This window comes from Mustela erminea, chromosome 2, assembly GCF_009829155.1.
Source record: "Mustela erminea isolate mMusErm1 chromosome 2, mMusErm1.Pri, whole genome shotgun sequence".
NCBI lineage: Eukaryota > Metazoa > Chordata > Mammalia > Carnivora > Mustelidae > Mustela > Mustela erminea.
Window position 1 is genome coordinate 59917445 of NC_045615.1, and position 19580 is coordinate 59937024.

Here is a 19580-nt window from a genome sequence, read left to right on the forward strand (position 1 = left end):
GTGCGCGCATGGACACGCTGCTCTTTTGGAAATGATGCTACTGCTAGGCCACTTTGTAGTGTCTTTTGGTCCTGAGTCATTCATTGTGTTAAAAAGCATTTTGCAAAATAGGTCAACTTGTTTTATTATCACTATAAACCAGCTCTGACTCCATGCTTCCTCCCCTAAGTAGCTCTTTTTTTTTTTTTTTTTTTTTTTTATTTATTTTTATTTCCAGCATAACAGTATTCATTATTTTTGCACCACACCCCGTGCTCCATGCAATCCGTGCCCTCTATAATACCCACCACCTGGTACCCCAACCTCCCACCCCCCGTCCCTTCAAAACCCTCAGATTGTTTTTCAGAGTCCATAGTCTCTCATGGTTCACCTCCCCTTCCAATTTCCCCCAACTCCCTTCTCCACTCTAAGTCCCCATGTCCTCCATGCTATTTGTTATGCTCCACAAATAAGTGAAACCATATGATAGTTGACTCTCTCTGCTTGACTTATTTCACTCAGCATAATCTCTTCCAGTCCCGTCCATGTTGCTACAAAAGTTGGGTATTCATCCTTTCTGATGGAGGCATAATACTCTATCCCCAGGGGTACAGGTCTGTGAATCACCAGGTTTACACACTTCACAGCACTCACCAAAGCACATACCCTCCCCAATGTCCATAATCCCATAAGTGACTTTTAATCTCACAAAACAAACTGAGGGTTGCTGGGAGGAGGGGGTTTGGGACAAGTAGCTCTTTTTTAAAACTTGTCTTTCTGGCTTCTCTATAGTCTGTTCCATATTGAAGAGGAGATGGTGAAAAAGCAATGAAAACCCATTACCTTTATTATTTTTTCATTCAAGAGTCTAAGTAAGACACTATTAGGCTATGAAATTAGATAATTATTAGGTTAAAGGAAAACATTTTGATAATCATTCAAAAAGTCTATTCCATAAAAAGTTTATTCATGTTACTTAAATTTGTTTCTCATATGTGATTCCTTTTCTCCATTAAGTCCCAGATCTTTATTATGAAGATTGAAGCCCCAAATTTCAGAAGGATATTAGCTTAGCATTAGAAAGAATATAACCAAGAGAAGATTTTGAGGGAGGAGACACTATCTTAGTATATAGAATACACTTTGTATTTTTATGATCAGCTTTAGAAGAGAAATTATTTTCTCTTGTAACAAGAGAAATGTATGTACATTTTGCTCAAGAAAGAGAATTATGCTTCTGATGGCTGTTTGGAACAAGAATTGTCTTGGTGAATATGTCAAAATTTGTCTTTGGATTCTCAGAAGATAAATAATTTTATTGCCAATGAACAGTTAATATAGAACATTGAAATGCTATTGGAAACTTCGGGTCATTTTTAGCATTCATTCTGATTATTAGATTAAGTAAATGTAATGTCAGACTTTATAAACCATTGATATTTATAGACTTCAGAGAGTGAAATGATAACCAATCTATCTTTTTTCTCACTTTTAAGAAATAGCACAATAGAATATCTGTTGTTTTTATTTAAAATAAATACATAAATAAATAAATAAATAAATACAGAAATGAAGTTTTGTAACAAAATTGAAAAGGTACCTATTTTTATTCTATATCCTTCAAATCAGGAATAAGAATTATTTTTAATCCTAAAAAGATTTCAGATTATGACTCTCATGTACCTAATGAGTGCATTCATTTTAGTAAGTATCTACTCTCTACAGTCATTGACCAGTATATGGTATATGGTATATGGTATATGTCTCAGGTAAGTCAATGAATCAGTTCAGCCTTGAGCATATTTGCCTACAGTACTCTTGTGCAGTGTCCCTGGGTTGCCTGTGTCAATTCTTTACCACCCTTTTCTCAAATTTTTAACCACTGGTGGACTTAAGTTAAAATTTCCTATGAAAGTCTATAGCATCCAAGGTTAGTTTCTAAGATAAACCCTGATTTTCAGAGTGATGCTTCCACTTTCCATTCTCCACTGAAGACTCAGCTTTTAACAGGTGCAGCCCCATGCAAACTGCATGTGCCCCATAAATAACATGAAACTAGATGTGAATTAAGTTTAAAGGTAGGATTTGATGGATATGGGAAATAATTTTCTTTTTCTCTCACATCTGTATTTGTATTTGTACCTCTGCTCTTGTAGTGATAGCAATGATACAAGCTGATGGTATTATGGTATTATTATCTATGCTGGTACTGAAAACATGAAAGAAGTGTAGGTGTTAACTAGATAACATTCTCAAAAAAATGAAAGCTACTCATTCATAATGAAGAAATTCTGTTCATAGATTAGCATGGATAGCCTAGATAGAAATTATTGCCTTTAAGTCACTGTTCACTCTTTTATAATGGCTACATTCTAATTTTGCAGTTATACTTGATCATTTATGCCATGAAATTTATTAAGTGATTTTCTATATCTTGTCTCTTTATGAGCAATTAACATTTTGCCAGAATGTCTATAGTAGACATTGCCATTATAGGTGGGATAGATGAATTACTTTGTGAATGTTCTGATGTCAGTGAGGAAGTAACTGTAATAATTACGAGGGACAGCAGTTTTATTTATTTATTTTTAAAGATTTTTATTTATATATTTGACAGAGAGAGAAATCACAAGTAGGCAAAGAGGCAGGCAGGGAGAGAAAGGGAAGCAGGCTCCCTGCTGAGCAAAAAGCCAGATGCTGGCCTTAATCCCAGGACCCTGAGATCATGAATTGAGCCAAAAGCAGAGGCTTAACCCACTGAGCCACCCAGGCATCTCTGGGACAGCAGTTTTTATAAGGGCATATTATGGTTATGAATAATTAAATATAACAATTTTGTAAACTGCCAAAGGCCTTTTCGCGAATGCGTGGTTAAGGAAACAGGAACAAATATATTTCAGGTTGTGACACACATGGAAAAGTGTGTTTCCTGTTGACTTATTTTTCTGATCATTCTTCTCATTATCAGTTTTATTTAAATAAATCCAAACATCATCTTAGTGAAAGTATGCCAGATAAACACACATTGAAATTTTATATTCTAAACTATAGTAGCTAAGTCTTTTTAAAAGTACCTCTAAATCTGATAGAGAAAAAAATGCACAATCTCATTATGCTGCTATACTTTGTTTTCTTTAATAGTATTTACATAGCTTTAATGTTATAATATTATAATCACATTCTGATAAATCTTATTTACATAGCTTTAATGTTATAATCACATTCTGATAAATCTAAGATTGTGACATATGTGTTCAGACTTTCCATTATAAAAAGCCTTTCCATTAATCATTGTTTCAGAATTGTTGAAAGGAGTAGATATTCTTCCAGGTTTGAGGGTTACAATCCAATGAACCATATTTCTGTACAGAAGAAATATATATTTTTTAAATTCAAACATATTTTGCCCCCAACTGATTGACTGATGTGTTCAGTTCTTTCCAATCCCCCATCAGTGAAACACTATTAATTCTAGAATTTCACAGAGAATTACAGCACAGTGTGTTTGGTCATTCTGAATAAAATGGTTAGAAGGAAAAAAGCAATTGTGATTTTTAAAAACATAGAAAAAGAGAGAGAGAACCATTGGCAAGCATTCATAAACAAACAAATGCCATATCTTAGTGAAACTATATGAATAATAAGAAAAAAGAAGAGAAGAAGCTTCAAATCACATCTCTTACATTTCTTCATGACATTTTTCCTTTGAGAAGCTAATAATTTATACATAATATATGAGCAGAACCTTTTTATTGTGAATGCATAGCTTTCATGTTTTAAGAACATCATCAAATTAATACCTACATTTCTTTTCAGATTTCAGTACTATTCAGTACTATTACAGATAATAATACCATATATTTCTATGGTCTTTCAAATAAATTACTCTCTTTTCGGTTTTAAATAAATTACTCGGTTTCTGACAATGTCTCCTGGGAGAATCCCTCTGAACGGCGGATGAACAAAGAGGTAAGGGTTGGTATTTAAATCTACAACAGAGGGCTCCTGGGTGGCTCAGTGGGTTAAAGCCTCTGCCTTCGGCTCAGGTCATGATCTCAGGGTCCTGGGATCGAGTCCCGCATCGGACTTTCTGCTCAGCAGGGAGCCTGCTTCCTCCTCTCTCTCTCTCTGCCTGCCTCTCTGCCTACTTGTGATCTCTCTCTGTCAAATAAATAAATAAAATATTAAAAAAAAAAAATCTACAACCGAATGTGAACCACGATTTACTTAACACATTTCTTGAGGAAATCTCAGACTATTGCAAATAACAAAAAGTAATATTGACAACTAATTCAGCCCTCTAAAAAGTCAAACATTTAAATACAAAAAATAGCTGAAAAATTGAAAATAAACAGGAACTTGGCCACAAATTAAGTCATACTTTGTGATTCAGCGCGTACAGCAAAAATTACAACATGTTTTAAACAAAATAATATGTGATATTTCCTTATATTATCCAGACTGTGTCACCCCATCCATCTCCAGTTTAGCACACTTAACCAAATGACATCAGTGTATAAATGGACAGGGAGTTAGAGATATATCCTCCTCTCTTGGCTGAAAGTGGAGTTGGAGAACAGATTTTACTTCTCTTTGGAGCAACATTCAGATTATCTTTTTCTTCCACCACAGTGTTCTCTTATGTAGTTTTTATGTGTGTGTGAATAATATCTTAATCATCATTCATTTTCATTAAAATTTTAGGAAATAGAAAATCAGCTTTCCATGCACTTTCTCTAGCTGGCTTTTCAGAAGGACTCTTCGCTGGAAATCTTTCTATTGTCCACATCTCTGATGAGATTTCTGTGACATCTTGCTCTCATTGACTTATCCCAAAACTGCTCGTTGACCCTGTGGACAGTGGGCTTGTGTGTGTTTGTGTGTCTGTGTGTGTACAAGAGAGAGAGAGAGATTCTGCTCCCCTAATATATGTCAGACAATGACTCTGGAATTTTTTCAAATGGTCCAGAGTTTGGAATGAAAGTACAGAGAAGTAGATGTTGAAGCACTTTGAGAATCCCTTCATAAAGCAATGATTGACTGGTATAGATAAGCTATTATTCAGAAATAAGAAATTAGAAATTAGACTTCATGTTTAGGCCAGTGAACATCACTTAGCATTGCTCACTTGGTGTTGTACATACTGTTTGTTCTCTAGTAAATTGCTCATTTAGTTTAGTATATGTTAGTATATACTAATTCAGGCTGCATAGCAGCATACTCCGCTTTGCCAATGGGGTTTTTCTTCCTGTAAGTCTAGAAGCGCATAATGGGCAATGGGTTCCCTTCCCGTCCCACTGTTGGGTGCACAGAAGGTGCTCAGTATGTATTTAGTCTTGATGAGGCAGAAGCTAAGTGTCCAGTTTAAGAGCTTGTTTGATCTCACTTACCCAATAATATGCTTAACTAGGTCCCATGATGTAAATAAAATAGTTGGTCATATTCTCTTTATATTCAGGATTTTTTTTAAAGTTTAGTTTTAGAGAATTCATGGACAAATATCCCAACTGCTAACTTCAGCGTATATTTTTAATAGGCCAGCCTACAATGAATTTTAAAACTCTGGCCTATGTTCAATATTGATGTTATTTTAGAACCGAAGAACCTGGAACAAGTCACATAACTGCACTCGACTGCAGGCATTACAAATTCATGTTTCAGTTATGCTTTTGGAACTACTTAGCAACCTTTTCCTAAAATCCCATTAAATGCACCATAGTGGCTATTACAGAATTTTGTTCCTCTGTAAGTCTGTAAACCCAGTTTTAATACTCTAACTCTGCAGCTCTAAACATCCTGTTAAATTCCCTCAACTCCTCTCTCTTGTTTGCCAAATTTTCCATTTTTCTCTACACATAGGGCCTTGGGATTCAGCCAGCTCTGGATTTGAATCCTGATTTCATCATATACCAAGTTTGCATCCTTTAACAATCTCTTCACTTTCTCTTGGCATTGGTTTCTATATCTGCAAATGGAAAAAAAAAATAATTCCTTATGGGTGTTTTTAGGACCTGACAAAATAAATGTGAAAGTATTAAGTACATAGTAAATCCACAATAAATTATATTGCATCCACCTTCTTTCCTTTGATTTGTTGTTGTTTAAATCAATTTTAGTTCTCCCCATCAATCACACTGTCTCTTCCTCTTGCATCATTAATCTTTCCCATTATACTAACTCCTCCCTGAACAAACATGTTCAAACACATACATGTAAACCTGTGTGTTTGCACAGACAGGCACACCCACACACATTCTAACAGCTCTGCTTTCTCTTCGATTTGTTTTTGAATATCAGAATTAACTGAAGTGATAGCTCTTCATTTCGCTCTGAAGCTGCTCTCTCAAAGGCCATGAGTAATCTACCATAGATCAGATCCATTGGCTTCCTCTAAGGTGTCCTATGGCTCAGGCTTTGGCATAGGTTTCCATGACCCTGCCATCTCCCTAAATTTCCACTGATACCTCGTGAGTTTCTTCTCTTACCCCAACAGCTAAAGTTCTTCCTATACAATCTTTTCTTATGACTGATAACTAAGTCATTGTCTTTAACTTGGGCCTTTCTCCTGACTTAAGACTCCAGGTACAGTTTGCAAACATTGTTATCTTTAATGTATTTGCTTCAGACATGGGCAGTCTCCAGTATCCTAAGAAGGGTCGCACCCCTGCTTATGGTGGCTAGCTGGTCTTTAAAGTCCCTAGCAATCTTATGTTTTTATAATTATTTGTCTTCTAATTCCTCAGGAACCTTCCAAACTTGAGTTCTTTTGTTTTTCTCTGGCTTCATTAAAACCAATTAGCTTGTGAGAACAGATCGTCTCGTGCTGTCACATACATGCCTGCTGGTCAAAAGGAAATGCAATTTCAGTGAGTGCAAAATTAATCACAAATGTTAATAAGAGCAATCAGTATTGACACCATAGCTTTAGTGAGTAGACCTCATGAAATAAACACAATGATATGCTTTCAGAATGAAAGTATACAAAAGCAAATGAATTGAAATTTCACTGGGAAAATAGGAGTCTTAGAAATTTTTGTCTATTAATTGACTTTGAATTTCAGTCATTCCTGGTGGTTGAGGATATGAAGAAGTATTTAATGTAATCCAGTGAAGACAGGGTATATACTTCTCTACTGGTATTTTGGCATGGTTTTTCCTTTATATAAAGCCCTCTTCAAGGTCAGATTACATGAGAAAAATGGAGAACCATATATATTTTTTTAAAAAAGAATATTCATCAAATATCATAGCTCTGCGCCAAGCAGGATGATTTCTTCATTCTCCTTATGTAGCAACACCTTCCTTGGATATATATGGATGTGAGAAATTAAAGATTATGTCTGACTTATTTTGCCTCCAAAAATATAGAAGAAAAATAGATGGTACCAGTTGAAGTCTAAATATTGGGTTTGTTTTGAATAAATTAATCAACTTTCACTTGAACTGGAAAATCAGTAATCTCTTTCATTTTAGTTTGGCAAGTCAAGTCATTGACTTATTCAACAAGTATTTCTTGAGTACCTATTATGTATCAGTATTGTTCTAGACACTGGGAATTCAAAACAGACCAAAACTCCAGTTGTCATAGAATTTAAAATCTAATGGGAAAAAAAAGACCATAAACAAATAAATAGGACATATAATGTGTCAAATGAACATTAGTGTTTAACACCAAGAAGAAATAGGAAGCATGGCATTGTGTTGGGTGGTACGGAAAACAGTTCTGGTAAGAGAAAACTAGCACAGTGAACACCAAGACCCAGGGGTGGATGTGCCTGGCATGTCCATAAAAGAGCAAGTTGGCAGGTGTTACTGAAGCAGAATAAACGAGCTAGAAGGAGAATAGTAATAGGGTCAGAAAGGTCACACAGGCCAGTATCTGAAGAGTGGTGTAGGCAGAGGTGAGGAATTGGGAGAATGAAAGCCATTAAGGAATTCCAAAGAGAGGTATGACAAGTTCTGATTTAACTCTCTAACTTCTACTTTGACAACAGACTGTAGAGGGCAAGAGCAGGAGGGATGAGAACTGATTGGAGACCGTCCCAATCATCCAGAAGATAAATGACAAAATGACAGCAGTTTAGACTAGGATAACAGTGAGAAGTGGTCAGATTAGAAATATTGCAGTATTTCACAGGAAAGCCAACTGATTTACTGATTATTTGGCAGCAAAATGGAAAAGAGGTGAGTAGTCACTGATGTCTCCAAGGATTTTGGTTCAAGGAATGAATTGCTTCCTATGTATTGAGATGAGGAAGATTGTGTGAAGAAGCAGTTTGCCAGGGAAGATCAGTAGTTTGGTTTTAGGTATGTTAAATTTTAAATACTTATTAGACATTGCGAAGTTTAGAAGTTGAAGTGATGGGGTACCAGCAGAAAATAATGAGCAGCAGGCCTTGAAGTAGAAAGAGACATCAGGGAAAAACCAGAGAGAGGGAAATTTTCACAGAGGAGGTAGTCAACTGTGCGCAATGTTACTGACAAGTTAACTAAGATAAGGACAGAGAATCCACCTTTGGGTTAAGCACTGTGGCCATCAAAAGCAGTTTGTGGGAAGTACCTGAGAGCGGGAGGTACAGTCAGAGGTGTGGGAGAGGTAACAAGCCATGACATGATTAGAGAGAGACAGTTCTTTGGGGTATTTTACTATAAAGGGAGGAGAGAAAAGGTATTGTAGCCAGTAGGGAACATGGGGTCAATAGAGGTGTTGGTTTTTCATTTTTTTAAAGATTGAAGAAAGCACCTGGGTGACTCAGTTGGTTAAGTGTCTGCTTTAGGCTCAGGCCATGATCTCAGGGTCCTGGGATTTTGCCCCACATTGGGCTCCCTGCTCAGCAGGGAGTCTGCATGTCCCTCTTCTTCTGCCCCTCTCCCTGCTCATGTGCTTGTTCTCTTTCATTCTTTTTCTCTTTCAAGTAAATAAAGTCTTTAAAAAAAATAATAAAGATTGAAGAAATTGGGGAACCTAGGTGGCTTAGTTGCTTAAGTGGCCAACTCTGGATTTCTGCTCAGGTCATGATCTCAGGGTCCTGGAATCGAGCCCCATGTTGGACGCCATGCTCAGCAGGGAGTCTGCTTGAGGATTTTCTCTCTCCCTCTCCTTCCACCCCTTTCTCTCTCTCTCTCTTTCTCTCTCTTAGAATTAATAAATGAATCATAAAAAAAGGGTTGAGGAAATTACATGCTTGAATAGGATAAAAAGGATGCGAATACCAACAATATGTGTGTATGTCCATTTATACGTGTATATTTATATATTTCTCCTTAAAAACTAATCATAATAAAAAGTCTTTCCAAATGTTGAAAGATGGAACAGTATTTCAGTGGGAGAACAGAGAGATTAAGATGAAATCTTCTAAGGGCACATGAGCACCATGATACTTTGGGAATGATTCTGGTGAATATTTTACTCTAATTTAGTTTTCCCAAATATTATTGGGTGTGTCTTATCAGCTGTGTGTGGAAACAAGTGTGAAGCATATTCTATATCAGACATACATTCCCTCCAACGGGTGAGAAATCTCTGGTGAAAATCATTTAGGGGAGGAGAGACACAGCCTCCAGCTGGGATGAGTATCTTGGAGAGAAAGGGAGCTGACAGGGGTAAAAATCAGAGTGTTTTCATCTGTCAGACATTAACGTCCACTTGCATTGACGAATCTTAGACTCAAATCCTCAGTTTGAGCCTGTGGCTTAGACTTCATTCGAAACAAGAACCTCTCTGCCTTTATTAGTGTTTAATTTGTTTTTTCTCTGTACTGCCGAGTCCACTTATTCAAATCTGGCTCTCACTAAAATATCAGTAAGCTAATTAATCCATTTCCTTAATGAGAACTCTCTATTACAAGAATGGGTTACTGCATAGATTTATATTGAATCTATCAATCTTGCATTGGGTGGGGAGAATGCCAATTATCCGAGCAATCTAGCTCGCTACCGCGGTATTGGACTGCATTGTGGAACAAGCCTGCAGATGATTACAATAGCATCGTGGGAATGGGGAGGTCTTGGAGTTGATTATTTGCTGAAGACCTGTTACATATGTGGTTGGGCTAGAGGCTCTATGCACACTTCCCTTTTCCATGTTCTCCACTATTCTCTGGGGGACTGTTACTTTCTTTATATTTTGGGAAGTGCAGACTCATAAGTTGGAGAGTGAGTAAAATTTGGAGCCAGAATCTTCATCAGATGGCTTCCAAAAGAGAACGTTAGCTGTAAAAATAATAAGAACCTACTAACTTTAGGGTCTCACTATGTGAATTCTGTAATGATTAGAATGATTCTTCCCAATTTTTGCATAGACTATAAAAGTGGAAGAGAAAGGGAATGGATTTTTGTATCAGCATTAAGGGAGCCAGAATGATCTAAATTTTAATAATAAATACTGAGCGAGCCAGGTCCTTGCCTCCAATCTGCTTATGCTCTCTGCCCTTGTATTCCAACCTTATACCCATAAAATGCTTCTAAATCGAATGTTACCTCAATGTTATATTGTTATCACTAAAATCACTCCCCCATATTTATTGAGCACTCATTCTGTATCAGATACAATAGGATTGTTAGAGGAGGGAAGGAGAACAGAGAAAACTCTACTTATATTTTTCTCTGAAATCCACTTTATTAACTATCAGAATGTTGTAATTTTCCAAATTATATATACAAAAGCCTTTGGAATTTATAAAGCTTATCATAATTTCTAAACTTCCCCATGAATGTATTTTAATATTTCAGTTAGTTCGAGAGTTATTTTAATACCTAATATTTTATAATTTTAAAAATTGCATAAATGATGCATGAATAGTCCATATTATGAAATTTTTTCTTTCCTGTTTGAGATATTACTCCTGAAGTAAATGTAGCAAATAATATTAATCAAATTTCCTTTTAGACAGGTTATACTGTAACATCCCTCAAACAGAGAATGAATATGGTTTTGTTCTGTTGTGTTTTTTTAGTCTGTTTTCTACTTATTAAGTCAATAGAGGTTTTCAATTCCCAGAAAAACTTAAGTGGTCATAATCTGAGTAGTAGAGATTGGTATTTAGCAATAGTAAGCTAATGCTGTTAGCCTTTCCCTTGTGCTTATATTCTAGTTAGTGGTGGAAAGACAGTAAATGAATAAACAAACAAGGTAATTTCAGAAAATGATATATGCTATGAATATTTTTATTTAAAAAATTAAATTCAATTTAAATGTAGTTATAAAAATGGGATTTTGTCACATTATGCTTAATATCAAGAGTTATATAGATCTCCATTTAATATTAGATATTGTGGTATCTTCATAACATAATCATGTGTTAATATAATTCATATGTTAACACATTCAAGCCTAGACTCTATTTCCTTTATCACACTATCAATTTGACAATAGTACATCAGAGTTTATAATTACATATTAATGTATGTGGATATGTGTTTAATATCTGTCCCACAGAACTGTAAATTCCTTCACAAACTTATGTTTGTTTACCATTGTATCTGCGATGCCCACACAGTGATTCTCAGTAGATGCTCTCCCTCACACACACATACCTATATATACATTAATTGTATTTGTTGCATTAAAAAAACAGTTTCTACAAATATTAAGAATATACTCTATGCTGGATATTACTGTATTTACAGTAATACAAGACAGACCAGTCACTCCCCTTGAGCTCACATTTATAAGAAGGAAGGAAGAACAAGTGTTCTTTATTATCTGTCCTTCAAAATTCTACCACAAACTTTGCCCCATATCCAATCTCCAACCAGCAGTTAAATACTTTGGAAAAAACAGATTAGTGTAAGAATAAAAAATAATAGAATTAGCAAAATGTTATACAGAATTTGCTATGTACTGATAGATGTTTTACTGCTTTAATGATAATAGCTCTGTTTTATTATCTCCATTTCACAGATAAATGTATGTAGTGTAGAATGATTAAGTGACTGCCCAAAGTCACATAGCTGGCAAGAGGTAGAGCTGAGGTTTGAATTCAGACAAGGTACCTCTAGCTTGCATGCTTTAAAACTAGACTAGATCTCCATACTTCAGAAAGGCACACATAACCTTTTTTAGTGTTTTCTCTAACAGCTTACCCTACTATAAATCTGAAAGAAGACTTTTCTGCATAAAATTATTGTAGTACCTCACATATGATTCAATGCAAATGGAGGTCTGGGTGCAAATTCAGTTTCACCTGTGTTTCATGCAGATGAACTAAAGCACCTTTAAAAATAAAGAAAAAGAAAAGACCAAATTCTAGTTTTAAGAAGTCAAATTAAGTTAGCTGATAGCTTTGCTTCTTTTCTGAACTATTTTATCACTATAGTTTTACTGACTCTCAAGAGCATGTGATGGTTACTTTTATGTTGACCTGACTAGACAATGGGTTGCCTGGCTCTTTGATCAAGTATCATGGGGGTGTTCTGCAACGGTGTTTTTGGATGAGAGTAACATTTGAATCAACAGACTGAGTAAAGCATATTGCTCTTTTTAATGAGTGTGGGCCTCACCCAATCTGTTGAAGTCCTGAATAGAACAGAAAGACTAAATCTCCTTTATACTAGGACTTCAGCTTTTTCCTTCTTTGGAACTCACACTGAAACATCAGTTCTTCCTCGGCCTTAAGTCTGCTGGCCTTTGCACTGGAGCTACACCATCACCTCTCCTGGGATACCAACTTGCTGACTTGCCCTGCAGATCTTGAAGCTTTCCAGACATAACTATGTGAGTCAGTTCTTTATAATAACTATCTGCATATATATGTACATATATAAAATACTGATTTTGTTTCTTTAGAGAACCCTAACACAAGTATTAATTTTATTTTAACTTTCCTTCTATGATTTTTTTTTTTCTCAATCACTCAATGGTACAAATCAAGATGAGGAAATACTCTGAGCGCTAGATTCATCCTGTCATATTGCTGTTTGCTACTGGGGTTGTACCCAGGTATTGAGTTCTTCTCAGAGGACAGAGAGCTGGAGTGCCAGAGATGAAGCAAGAGATACACAGAGTCCCAGAAGGCAGAAAGATAAAAGCAGACAGATGGGCCTTAGATGAAGCAATAAAAATCCATAACAATAGAGGAGTAGGTTCCTAAATTGTTTGAGGAAAATATCTTGAGAATCACTTCAAATGTTTCATTAAAAGAAAATGAAGTTTATTTCAGATCTTTGTAGTGTTTCCACTTAATTCCTAGAAGGTGTTTGGAAATGCAGGCAAACGTACTTTGATGCCTGAAGTCTTACTGACTATCAACAGGGGGATGAAGAATGGGTCTGTCCAAAATGCTAGTAGAACCTCCCTTAAGACATACTAGCCACTGTATAGTACATCAGTACCATATAGCAGGTAACTGAATATAATATAAATAAATAAATAAATAAACAAACATTAAGAAATACTGCAAACGGGGATGCCTGGGTGGCTCAGTAGGTTAAGCATCCTTCTCTTGATTTCCACTCATGTCATGATCTCAGGGTTGCGAGATCAAGCCCCACGTTGGGCTCCACACTCAGTGGGATGTCTGCTTGAGATTCTCTCTCTCCTTTTCCTTCTGTCCCTCCCCATTCACATGTGCATGTGTGCACTTTCTCTCTCAAATAAATAAATGAAATCTTTAAAAAAGAAGAAATACTAGCAAAAGATTTCAGCTAACCACACTATAACCTCAGCAAACATAGAATTCAGCTTTTTTCCATATTCTCTCTGATTTGTTTAACCCTTTGGCAAGTAGGTATGTTAAACAGAATCTAAACAATGGCCATATTATGTATGTTTATATAAGTGTGTATATATCTGCATAGATAATCCCTTACTTATGATGCTTTGATTTACGGTGATTCAACTTAGTGATTTTTTTACTTTGCAACAATGAGAAAGTGATATACATTCAGTTGAAAGAATACTTCAAATTTTTAATTTAGATCTTTTCCTAGGCTAGCAATATGCAGTACAGTACTCTCCCATGATGCCGGTGTCAGGGAGCAAGAATATCTGTCCCCTTCAAGGGTTCTTCTAGCCATACTAGGAATGCAATTGACCTAAGACAGATTAACAGGAGAAAATCAGATTTAATAGTATACATATGGGGAATCCACACAGACTTGGGAATTCCACAGACAGGCAAAATAAGGTATACATGTCATTCAGAACTAAAGAAAAGGGGGTAAGAGTCTGGGATTTCATAGGAAAGAAGTGCCCTTTGCAGGATAATAAGAAGAGCAGATGTTTGGTAATTAAATGTTTGCCATGTCGTACACATTCAGATCATTCAGATAAAATTTATCTCTGTTAATAACCCTTATTCTGGGACAGACTCCCAATTTAAATTTTTCTGTGTAATCAAGGGAGGGGCAAAAGTTTCCCTTGAGCCCACAGTATCTCAGTTGCTTTTGGATCAAAATAATCCACATGCCAATTTGGTACATTCTGGGGAGACCTGTCTGAACCCCTTTACTGGATAGTGGCAGCAAACCACAGCTCCCAGTCAGCCATGCCACGACGAGCATAACAACCAAAACCCTTAAAACCATTCTGCGCACATGCAGCTGTCCAGTTTTTCACTTTTAGTATAATACTCCAAAAGTTACGTGAGATACTCAATTCTTATTATGAAGTAGGCTTTGTGTTAGAAGATTTTGCCCAATTACAGGGTGATGCAAGTGTTCTGAGCATGTATAAAGTAGGCTAGGCCAAGCTAAGCTGTTTGGTAGGTTGAATAGACCGAATGCGTTTCTGACTGACGATCTTTTAAACTTATGATGGGTTTATTGAGGTGTCACCCATTATAGGTCAAGGAATATCTATATCTTGAATATCTACATCTATATATGTATTTGATAAAAGATAAACTGAGGCATATTAAATATTTTAATAGTTTATTTGAGCAAAATTTATTGGCATCTGGCAGTGCCAAACTGGAAGTAGTTAGGAACACTCCACGGACAGGAGCAGAGGGGAGAGACTTTTATAGAGAAAAGATAGAAGCCAAGCAAGGAATTTATTGATTGGCTAAAGCCTAAAACTTCGTCAGCTACTTGTTGTTGGTTGTCCATAGGATTTGATTTTTTACTCCTGAAGCATTTACAGACTTAGATTTTGGTGTGCTAAAAGTAGGCCACCATGATATGAGAGCCACTTCAGTCTAATGGCGCCCTTGTTTACGTAATTTAATTTATGTGTTCATAAAGTTTCGGTCAGTTCCACTGATTTGAAGTCAGAATTTGGACTTTTCTAAGGGGATTTCTTTTTTGTGGTTTCAAATTAGTTGTTCTATAGTAATTCCATTTTCTTAAATATTTAAAAATTAAGTATTTTAATAAATTGTGGTATGTCAAATAGTAGAGGGAGGGCACCATTTTGTGAGAAACAACGGTCACCATAGAGCTCAGCTTAAGCAGCTTCCGAAAATAAAACTGAGGATGAAATTATAGCTGACGGTGTAATGCATATCATCCACTAAGTGGCTGTTTCCTACATTAATCAGGTATCTTTCTTCTGTGTCAATGGAATTTTTGCATTTCTGAAAGAAGAAATAAGGTGAGACCACCCATTCTTCTGGGAAATATGTACATGTACTAGAGGAGTTAAAACATTTTCAAATAGAGTTAAATTATCCCTCAAACATAGATAAGAGACAAAACAACAGATTTTGTGGATGGACAAAAATTACAGGATAAATCTAAATATGAAGCTGTATGATAAGAACTATCAATAAAATGGATCTAGTACAGGGGTTTATGTCTGATATTATGTACTCTTTTTTCCGTTATTTTGAAATGGCCTATGCTGTGGAGATACCTTAATATCATCTGTAGAATGCGCCTGAACAATATTCTTGCCTCCACAATTTATAGTATAAATTAGTTATATCAAAAACTCTGTTTCCCCTGAAATGCAAGCACAAGTCCTAGACACACAAATGTCATGAATGAATGAATCACTGGCAAGGGGTGATTGTGAAATTTATCAAAAACAATGGCCCATGTTGGGACTAGGGCTATAGAAAGGGAGATTATCTGGAGAAAATAATGGACACAAGATTTAAGAATTTTATTTATGTTGGAGTAACAGTAGCATATTCAATAATCAGAGAAGAAAGGAAAAAAAAAAAAAGCGAAAAGGTTAAGCATGAGAGTACCCATGAGGAGTACTTTCTTTTGCAGAGAAAACGAGTCATTGGAAGGAAAGCATACTGAAGAGGTGCAAGGTTTTCTAGGGCTGTAGCATTGGCACCTTTGGCCTCATACAAAAGGCTATTATATCTGTCCCTTAATAAGAAAGGTAAGTGTTTCTCAGTGTTTTCCCTGCCATTCTCACTGCTATGTTGCGGTCTCTTCACAAGTTTATCATCATATTTTGATCCACATGTATTAAAAAATAACTTAGCATATATAATATTATAGTGATGACTGTCAAAAAGAATATTGAGCTAGGCAGCACTATGTAATATAGAGACAGAAATAGCTTATTGCAAAAATAAGAGTAAAAGAAGTAATACCAAGCATGTAGCAAGAGAAGGTCAAATATTTATTGAAAGAGTGACAATTCTGCCTTCCAAGTTTAGTGGAAAGTATCCAGGCCAGAAAACAATTCTACTCAGAACCTCATGACAGTGTTGAAAGGCTACCAAATGGATAGTATCATGACTGTGGACACTTTTATAAACTCTGCGAGACACTGCCACTCAGCAGTCAGGATTCTCTTGTAATTATTGCTGGCTTGTTTAGAGTGATTTGAGTCTTTTCATCCATTCTAGTTGGCTGCCAAAAACCTGGTATCTCACAGTTTGTCTCACTGCAGCCACATAAATAACTCTTCCTAAGGGCCTGGATGCCACCAGCAAGCTACCCAGTATAAATGTGAAACCAAGAGCCAAAAGCAAAGGAATGGATCCCAAGCATGGGATCCCTTATTGGCAGAAAGAAGGCCAAGCATGAATTAGCATTCACTATGGTGAAGCTTCCAGACTGAATTATAAAAGCCTTCGTTAGCAGCTTAAAGGGTGTATGCTAAACCTTTTGAATACAGTTTTGTATTCATCAAATGAGCTCCTGGCCCTAGGACTCCCTTATTTAAAATGGGTCTTTCAGTATCTCCCTATGTGGTAGTTACTAGCTGAGTAGGCTGACTTGTATATGTGAAATGCTTATAGGCTACAACAAGGAGGAGTAAAGGGAAAGCGATTTAATGGCTTTTATCTTTGAAGGAAATGAAAATTTTAAGCAGTGAGAGGTTCCACCACGTGCATCCCAAGTAAATTCTAGAAATTAGAACTACTCCCTTATTTTATGTTTATGAAGAGGCTTTCAGATGTTGTTTCTGCCAAAACAAGACAATCAAAGGTTGGTATCGCCAGTGATTTTATGGCCATAGCTTATAAACACCAAAACCAAAACAAAACCACTAGCTCACCTTCATACTCTTACAATAATTCATCCATGAGTCAGTGATTCCATCTCTGATACCATACCAGCCTCTGTTGTGCTGTACTGATACTAGAATGCCATTTTTAAACAACTTTGCTAGGTCACCTCTTCCAAAATACATACATATTTGCCAATACCACACTTCTTCGTTGTATTCTTATTTTATGGGCAGTGTTCACCCACCTTTTTTCACAATCAGGACCAGGGGTAATTTCCTCTCTTTCTTCTGGAAATTGCCAAAATGTCATCTTAATGAGGTCTACTCTGACCCTCTGCTTAAACTGCCAGCCCCAATCCCTCCTTCACTTGGCATTCTAATTCACCTTTATGTTGTTCAACTTTTTTTTTTTCTGTAGCACTTACCACTTTCTGAAATACTATAGGCAGTATTAATTGTCTGCCTCCGCCCTATCCGAGAATATAACTATTATGAGGACAGGGATCTTAGTGCTTTTTTTAATGGCATGAAATATCTAAAGTTGAAGAAAGCAGATTACCTAAATTAACATAGTAAAATTGAACACCCACGCTACAATTCTAAAATCAAAGCAATGAAAAACTTATAAGAAAAGTTCTTAAGGAGTCAATCAGGAAAACATCTGTGTCAGAAAATTACCTTGTGAATGTAAATTAAAATATAAATCTTGCTGTGGACTGTTAATTTTCTGAAAAATACATTTGGTTCATTAGTGGGGCACTGGGACTACTCATTAGCTGAGTAGAGAGAATATACCATCTATACCTTAACCCAGTGTTCATAATCTACTTTTTGAGAAGGTATCTATTTTAGTTTTTGAAATTTATTAAGATAAAAGGGTGGGAGGAAAAAGGGTTCTGCCTTGAATTCAATATTTATTCAATTTATTATCAAATGCCATTGAAAATATTATATAACATCATAATTGATAGAACCTGTCATATTTCCCTCAAGTAATTAGTTTAAGGAGGCCTCTAGGAACTATATGAAACATGGAACAAACCCTGTCACTACAGTCATACCAAAAATTTCAATCACCAAGAAAAAAAAAAAAAAGAAACCTTGACAACACATAACATCAGGCACAATTAAGTGAATGGTATATAGCCCTTGGGGAATGTCCATCCATAACAGCCATTTCCTGCATTGATTAATGACTAATGACATTATATTCCAAAGCTGGTCTATACGACCTTTGCGTACAGAGTATGAACATGTTCTCTGTTCACACCCCCATGTTTTTTGAAATTATACACAGCATCTTATAGCCAGTCTTCAAATTACTTTATTATCTAATTTTTTTTAAGATTTTATTTATTTATTTAACAGAGTGAGAGAGAGCGAGAGAGAGGGCATAAGCAGAGGGAGCAGGAGCAGCAGGCAGAGGGAGAAGGAGAAGCAGGCTCCCTGCTGAGTCAAGAGCCCAATGTAGGCCTCTATCCCAGGACCCTGGGATCATGACCTGAGTCAAAAGGCAGAAGCTTAACCAACCGAGCCATCCAAGTGCCCTCAAAATATTTTAAACTTTATTCAGTCAAAGCTCATCTCTCCGTACTTCCAGGAATAACATGGCCTGAGTTCCTTCATCGCATGTTCCTTAAATCACAGACCAAACAAGTAGATAGTAACGACTGGCTCTCTCTACATGAGATGTATCCTTTCCTGAAATATTATGCACTGAAATCCTAATCTTTTGCTGAAGTCCTCATTCTTTCAATATTTCGAATTTATGTCATTTTTCTTGGCTTGACAAGAGTAACTTTCCTTCCCAAGTGGGTTCTACAAGGGCTTCTGTCCCTACCTGTAACTTCTATACCTGCTGCCTTCTAAATTTTACAAAATTCTTTTGTGGGATAGAACATTTTCCTTAGGGTTCTGTGGCAAGTAAACTTTATAGTAATTCTGAAAGCTACTTCTGACTACCTATTGTAAGATAGCCTAAAATGTGATATTAAATTCTTGAACTACATTCATTTTTCCTTACTAGTTGTAGTAGGGTAATTCCCACTATATATGGAAATAGACAAATTTTAATGGCATAATACAGTATGTAACATATATCACATATCAGCATAGGTTAGCAGGGTTTGGAGAGAGCTGTCCATCCTACCCAATAACTCACAAACTTAAGCTGATGGATGCTACAACAGCAGCACCTGGAAACGTGACTTCTGAAGTCACAATCTCAGAACAAAGAGATGGA

The 19580-nt window shown here is 36.2% G+C and overlaps 1 protein-coding gene across 6 annotated transcripts in view; it reads left to right on the forward strand.

The window, feature by feature from the left end:
• Positions 1-19580, forward strand: part of BANK1 (B cell scaffold protein with ankyrin repeats 1) — a 297716-nt gene that overhangs the window by 133083 nt on the left and 145053 nt on the right. The gene's annotated exons all lie outside the window — the stretch shown is intronic.